A 6194-nucleotide genomic window follows, 5' to 3' on the forward strand; every position below is an offset into this window, starting at 1 on the left:
TTTTAATAAAAGCAGCATTTCTGGAGCTGGCCCTCCTGGACCAAAGCTCCGTGGTGGGTTGGGGGCTCAGGCCGAGGCTGGCAAGAGGTTGGAAGTATGTGTGCAAGTGTGTGTGTGTGTGTGTGTATGTGTGTGAAGGATGGGAATTCTTGGGGCCCCTCTTGAGAATGGATTTGTCCGCCTTCTCCTCCTGCCTCCCCATCCTGAGGTTGCCATGGAAGTCTGCAGAGAACTTCTCATTAAACAAGAAAAAAGCTGCGGCAACAGCAGCAGGAAAGCATTTCCCGGAATCCGGGAGGAAGTGTGAGTCACCAGCCTGCTAAGTGAGCTCTGCGTGGCCACTGTGGCCCCAAGCCCGGGAGGCCTGGAGCGCAGGGCCCGCCAGCAGGACTGCGCCAGGCCTGCCCGCATAGACATGCCTGCTGCCCAGGCTGACGCAGGCTCCAGGAATGCAAACAAAGCTGGGTGGAGGGGCCTTCTGACGGCTGGGGCACTGGGCCAGGCAGGAGGGAGCGAGCCTGGAGGAGAGGCCTGCAGAGGGGCTTCAGGTCCGACAGGCCCCTCTTCGGTGTCCTTGGAGCCCGAGCTGCTGGGAAGGCTCCAGCCTCTCAGTGTGACCTGGCCTAGCACTGCCAGCTCTGGCATAGCCTCCAGGCTCCTCCTCGTGGGACAGGGGCTGAGTTCTCAGAATCGGTGCTTGGGACCAGCAGCGTCAACATCAACATCAACGGGGAACTGGTCAGAAGTGCAGATTCTCAGGCCCTAACCCCAGACCTACTAAACCAGTAGAGTCCAGAGATCTGTGTTTTAACAAGCCGTCTAGGCCATTTTGTTGCACACTCAAGTTGGAGGGCCACTGTACTTTAAAGATCTGTGTGTCGGTGTCAAACTCATACTTGCTGGTTATTCATTCAGAAAATTAGGAGGTAATGCTTAAGTAATGCTTACCGGGTGCTGGGGATTGGGCTAACTGCTATATACACGCTAAGCCACTTAATTCTCATATCCACCCTGAGGTCAGGGTCTGTGATCATTTCTCCATTCTACGGGTGACATAAGCGCTGTTTTTTAAGCAGAAGCCAGCATTCTGGGATCTTGGAGGTGATGGGAGATGCTGCGCCCAACTGGTAGATTTGGCCCATGCAGGTTAACTGGTCTTGTAGTGGAACTTTCCCTGGGTAGCTTTTCTTAAATGCCCTTCAGTGGCTGCCCTGTCCCCTGAGAGGCGGCGCTGGGGCAAACTCTCACTCCAGAAGCGGGGAGTACGGAGGCAATCAGGCAGGTGGAGTCAGAGAAAAAAGAGGAGAACAAAGGAAGCCTGGCCCGAGCAGCGCAGGGCCCTGTAGGAGCTTGTTTTCCAAACACGGTCCCTGGACCAGCAGCATCCACATTTCCCAGGAGCCTATTAAAAATTTAAGCTCTTGGGCCCCACCCAGGCCAACTGAGTTCGAATCTGCATTTTAACAAGATCATGTGCACTTTCAAGTTTGAGAAGCATGGGGTGGGGCACAGAGGCACATACATCCCTGAGCCTCTTCTTGCATCAGACGGGGAAGGGTCATGGGATCTGGGGTCTGCACCAGCCTCCGCCCAGCTTCCTCTGGGCTCTGGCTCCTGTGTTAGCACAAGCATCCCCTCAGCAAACCTTGGAGCCCGAGGCACAGGAGGGAGCCTCGGGCCCTTAAAACTCACAGACAAACTATATAGTGGGAGGGACTTTCCCTTTGCCGGGTCCCCTCTCCCCAAAGTCAAGGATCTTTACTCCCTATACTCTCTTCCTAGAATGTGGGCTCTGGGTTCAAACTCAGGCTCTGCCATTTATTGATTGATTCTTGTTATAAACTCCTTGGTGCCTTGGTTGTTTTTTTTCCTGTAAAATACAGCAATGATATTTTTCTAGATCATACATTTGGGGGTTGATTAACTCAGCGAATACACATAAAGCACTTAGAACAGTGTTATGTAACTTCATTACATTAGCTACCTGCTTTCAGCCTGCCTTCCTTCTCTCCTCTGGGTGGCCTTGGGCTGGGGCAGGACAGAAAAAAGGTAGCCCTGACCTGTGAAGAGTTAGCACCAAGGCAGGGCTACTGAACTGGACTCCAAAGGTAACAGGGGCTCCTGTGGGGGAAAGGAAAAATGATACTTGTATTTTACCTGTGGTGCGCCAGGCTCAGTGCCAGGCGTTGTCCTCCTCTCCACAGCCGTACCAGGAAAGTACTGTTCCTGTCTGAGCTTACATGTGAGGACTGAGATTCCAGAAGTACAGTGACCAGCCCAAGAACACGATTATTTAAGGGTAAAACTAGGGTTTGGTGGGTCTGCCTGGCCAGCCTGACCTCAGTCCACACGCACATCCCATGACCCCACGCTCTTGCCTCCTCTACAGCCCAGCCCTGTCCCCGGGGAGAGAGCAGGATCTAGAAGGCCAGAGCTGGCGGAGGAGTGGGGAGGCTTCTAAGGACATCGTTCATGGCTCTTTCCCTAGGGCTTCAGTTTCCCTTGGGTAACGCTTCCTTCTCGCAGGTTGCAGGACTGGTCTTCTGAGTGGACCTGTGGTGGTCTTAGCTGCTCCTGCCTGGCCCCACCAACTGAGTCTGCCCATCCCTCTGTCCCCAGGACTGGAAGGCATGCTTTTGGCGTCTGCGTTAAAATCCCAGCGAGGGGAGACTCTGGTTTCAGCTCTGCTGCGTAAAGGTTTTGGAAGGTGTCACTCTACGCTAACAACAGGAAAAAACTGAACAAACTGAAAGTCAACTTTTTTTTTTTTACATCCATCAGAGACTTAAGGCTACAGGGCAAAGTTCCACACTGAAATCCAGAGAAATGGGTGAATACAGAAAATCACAGCCAAGATCAGTACCTGAAGCAGAAGCCCTCAGAATGGTAATTTTTCAAACTATGTTACTGAAGTATGGTGAACACACAAAAAAGCTGTGCATATTTAATGTTTACAACTGGATGAGGCTGCATGTAAGTATGGACCTGTGAAACCGTCATTACAATCTATGTGATAAGCATATGGAACTTCTGGAAGCTGAGTGTGGACTAGCTTGAAAGTTAAAATCTTCTGGGGGGCCCAGTCTCAAGCCCTCCCATACTTTCATGGGTTTTATCCCCGGAACCCCACCAGGTTCACATGGTAAAGATGAGACAAAAACCCCCTCTGTTTGGAGTAGGAAGAGAGGAAAAGTAAACATTTGGAAATACGTCCAGAGTTTTCTCCATAACAAAGGCCTGCCCTGTGTTACTAGAGCCTTGTATGACCTGGTGAAGGGTGATTAGGCAACTCCAGCCACCCCCCCCCCACCCCAGCTTCCCTGTCTCATTTAAGGGGAGAAAAAAGGGCTTAGACGTGCTCCTGAAGGTCATAGCCCAGGGACTCAGGCCAGCTGAAATGCTGAGATTTAACGATGAGTGTAGAACACTTCCCCTCCCCCAGCATCTCCCAGCAAGGGCAGGTCCTCAGTGTAGCAACAGTGGGTTACAACTAGAAGAGCTGCAGGACGTAGGTTCTCTTAAAGAAGGCGTTCTTAGGGAAACTCGAAGATAACAGGGGAAGAGAACAAACAAACAGGGAAATTCTAGGAAACGGAAGCCTCTGGCACCTCCAGCTACAGCAAACCTTAAACACAGCCCAGCTCTTAGTCAAAATTAATACAAAATCTCACACTAAAAGCCTGATTATCTCAATTCCCATAATCCAATATATTATGTCTGCCTTTTAACAGAAAACTAACAGACATGCTAAAAGGCAAGAAAACAGTCTGAAGAGCGAAAGCAGTCATTAGAACCAGACTCAGATATCATAAAGATTTTTTGGAAGTAAGCAAGCAATAAAATAAAAACAGGGCTGGGTTGCCGCCGCCACTGCCGCCATCGTGCCAGCCCCCCGGGTCTCGGCGAGGTGGGGCGGTGCTCCGGAGTGGGAGACAAGCCGGTTTGGGAGCAGAATGGGTCCAGCTGCATTCAACGTTACTACCAGTTATTTGGTAATGACAGAACCCAACGAGGTGCAGTTTACATTGACACGTCATGCCTTACGTGGGAAGGACAGCAATTCCAGGGGAAATTGTGGAGTTGTCAACCGACCTTCCATTCCAGAAAATCCAGCACAGCATCACGGCGCAGGACCATCCGCACCAGACAGCTGCATCATCAGCAGGGCTGTGGGCCAGCTTAAGGCCAATGGAGACCCGATCACGGGGTGCCACCAAGTGTTCCTATTAAAGAGCATCAGCAGTGCTTGGGTTTGCACCAATGACATGTTCAGGTGTGCCCCGCGTAACTTCAGCTTGCCTCCTCCTGGACAAGCACCTGTGCTGTTTCCTCTTCCTTCCTCTTCCGGAGACTGTTCACCCTCCTCCAGATGCTCCAGCTACCACACACACACAAGCAGTGCTGCGGGGGAGTGGGCACAGTGCGCTGCTGCTCCCTGGGCATTGTGCACGATGTTTGGACACTAGCTTCGTTACATCTGACAGGAGAGGTTTGTGTGGTGCCAGTGTGTGCCCTGGAAAGACTTTTAAGTAATGCAAAAGGTTTTGTGTGTGTGTGTGTTTTTTAATCTGACAAGTGACTATAGTAACCCAAAAAAGTAAAGGAGAAAGCAGCTGCCTCACTACCCAGATATTGATTTGTTCTGATGTTTCAATGCCTCATGATGGGACAAAACCACAAAAAATTTTCTTAAAAAAATAAAACAACTACGATTAATAATCTAATGGGAAAAAGTAGATACCATGTGAAACACACATGCATTATATAAGCAGAGAGATGAAAACACTAAGAAAAAATAAAAAGGAAATGTGACAAATAAAAAACACTAACAAAAATAAAGAATCCTTTTTGTGGGCTCATCAGGAGACTGGACATGGCCAAGGGAAAAAATCAGTGAGCATAAAGATGTATCAATGGAAACTTCCCAAACTGAAATGCAAGCAGAAAAAAGAATGAAAAAAAAAAAAAAAGAAACAGAACATCCAAGAAGCATGGGACAATTGTAAAAGGTATACCATATGTGTAACGGGACTGCCAGAGAAGGAAGAAAGAGAAAGAAGCTGAAGAAATATGGCTGGGAGTTTTCCCAGATCAATAACAGACACCAAACCATAGATCTAAGAAGCTCATCCAATACTGAGTAGGATAAATACAAAAATATCTACACCTAAGCATATCCTGTTTAAACTGCAGAAAAGCAAAGAAGAAGATAATTTTGAATGAAGCCAGAGGAGCTGTAAGTGGCCCTGCTCTCTGCCTCTCTCTGTTGTGTCAGTGGACGCTGCCCTGCTCCCCTCAGCTTCTGCCCTGCTCTTGCCTTGAGACTGAGTATCATGCCTTCAGCTAAGTTTCAGAGTCCCGATGGAGAGATATTTGAAGTTGATGTTGAAACTCCCAAACAATCTGTGACTGTCAAGACCACGTTAGATTTGGGAATGGATGATGAAGGTGATGATGACCCAGTTACTCTACCAAATGGTAACGCAGCAATGTTAACGTCCAGTGGTGCCCCCACTGCAAGAGTGACCCTCTTCCTCCTGAGGATGATGAGAAGAAGGAAAAACAAACAGATGATATCCCTGTATGGGACCAAGAATTCCTGAAAGTTGACCAAGGAACACTTTTTGAACTTACTCTGGCTGCAAACTATTTAGACTCCAAAAGTTTGCTTGATGTTACATGCAAACCTGTTGCCAATATGATCAAGGAGAAAACTGCCAAAGAGATTTGCAAAACCTTCAGCATCAAAAATGACTTTACCAAAGAGGGGGAAACCCAGGTACGCAAAGAGAACCAGTGGTGTGAAAAGAAGTGAAACGTTGTGCCTGGCACTGTAACACTGTAAGGATTGTTCTAAAACTAGCTGCACTGCTCTGCTTATCATTGTTAACATTAGACAAACAGCATGCAATGCAGCAGCGAATCAACTGCATCAGTGGGGTACTGGCCTCATTGCACGGGTGGTGTGGGCCCAGACTCCAAACCTATGGCTGAGTTTCTTTCAGTACATTCAAAATGTTTCTTTTCTCTTTGCTCTGGATAAAACTGAAATGTGGGTTCACTATTAACAAAAAAAGAAATAAACAAACCAGAGGAAAAATACTTTTTACTCACAGAGCAAGAAGGATAAGAATTATATCAGACTTCTCATTGGAAACCATGCAAAGAAGGAAATGGAGTAAAATTTTTAAAGT

At 48.3% G+C, this 6194-nt stretch overlaps 2 pseudogenes; both read left to right on the forward strand.

Moving 5' to 3' along the window:
• Positions 1-214: 214 nt before the first annotated feature.
• Positions 215-5322, forward strand: LOC123807865 (annotated as a pseudogene).
• An 11-nt stretch (positions 5323-5333) lies between these two features.
• On the forward strand, positions 5334-5844 carry LOC123808757 (annotated as a pseudogene).
• The last annotated feature ends 350 nt before the right edge of the window (positions 5845-6194 follow it).

This window comes from Phyllostomus hastatus, unplaced genomic scaffold (assembly GCF_019186645.2).
Source record: "Phyllostomus hastatus isolate PE091 unplaced genomic scaffold, TTU_PhHast_1.1 phas_scaffold_501, whole genome shotgun sequence".
Lineage (NCBI taxonomy): Eukaryota > Metazoa > Chordata > Mammalia > Chiroptera > Phyllostomidae > Phyllostomus > Phyllostomus hastatus.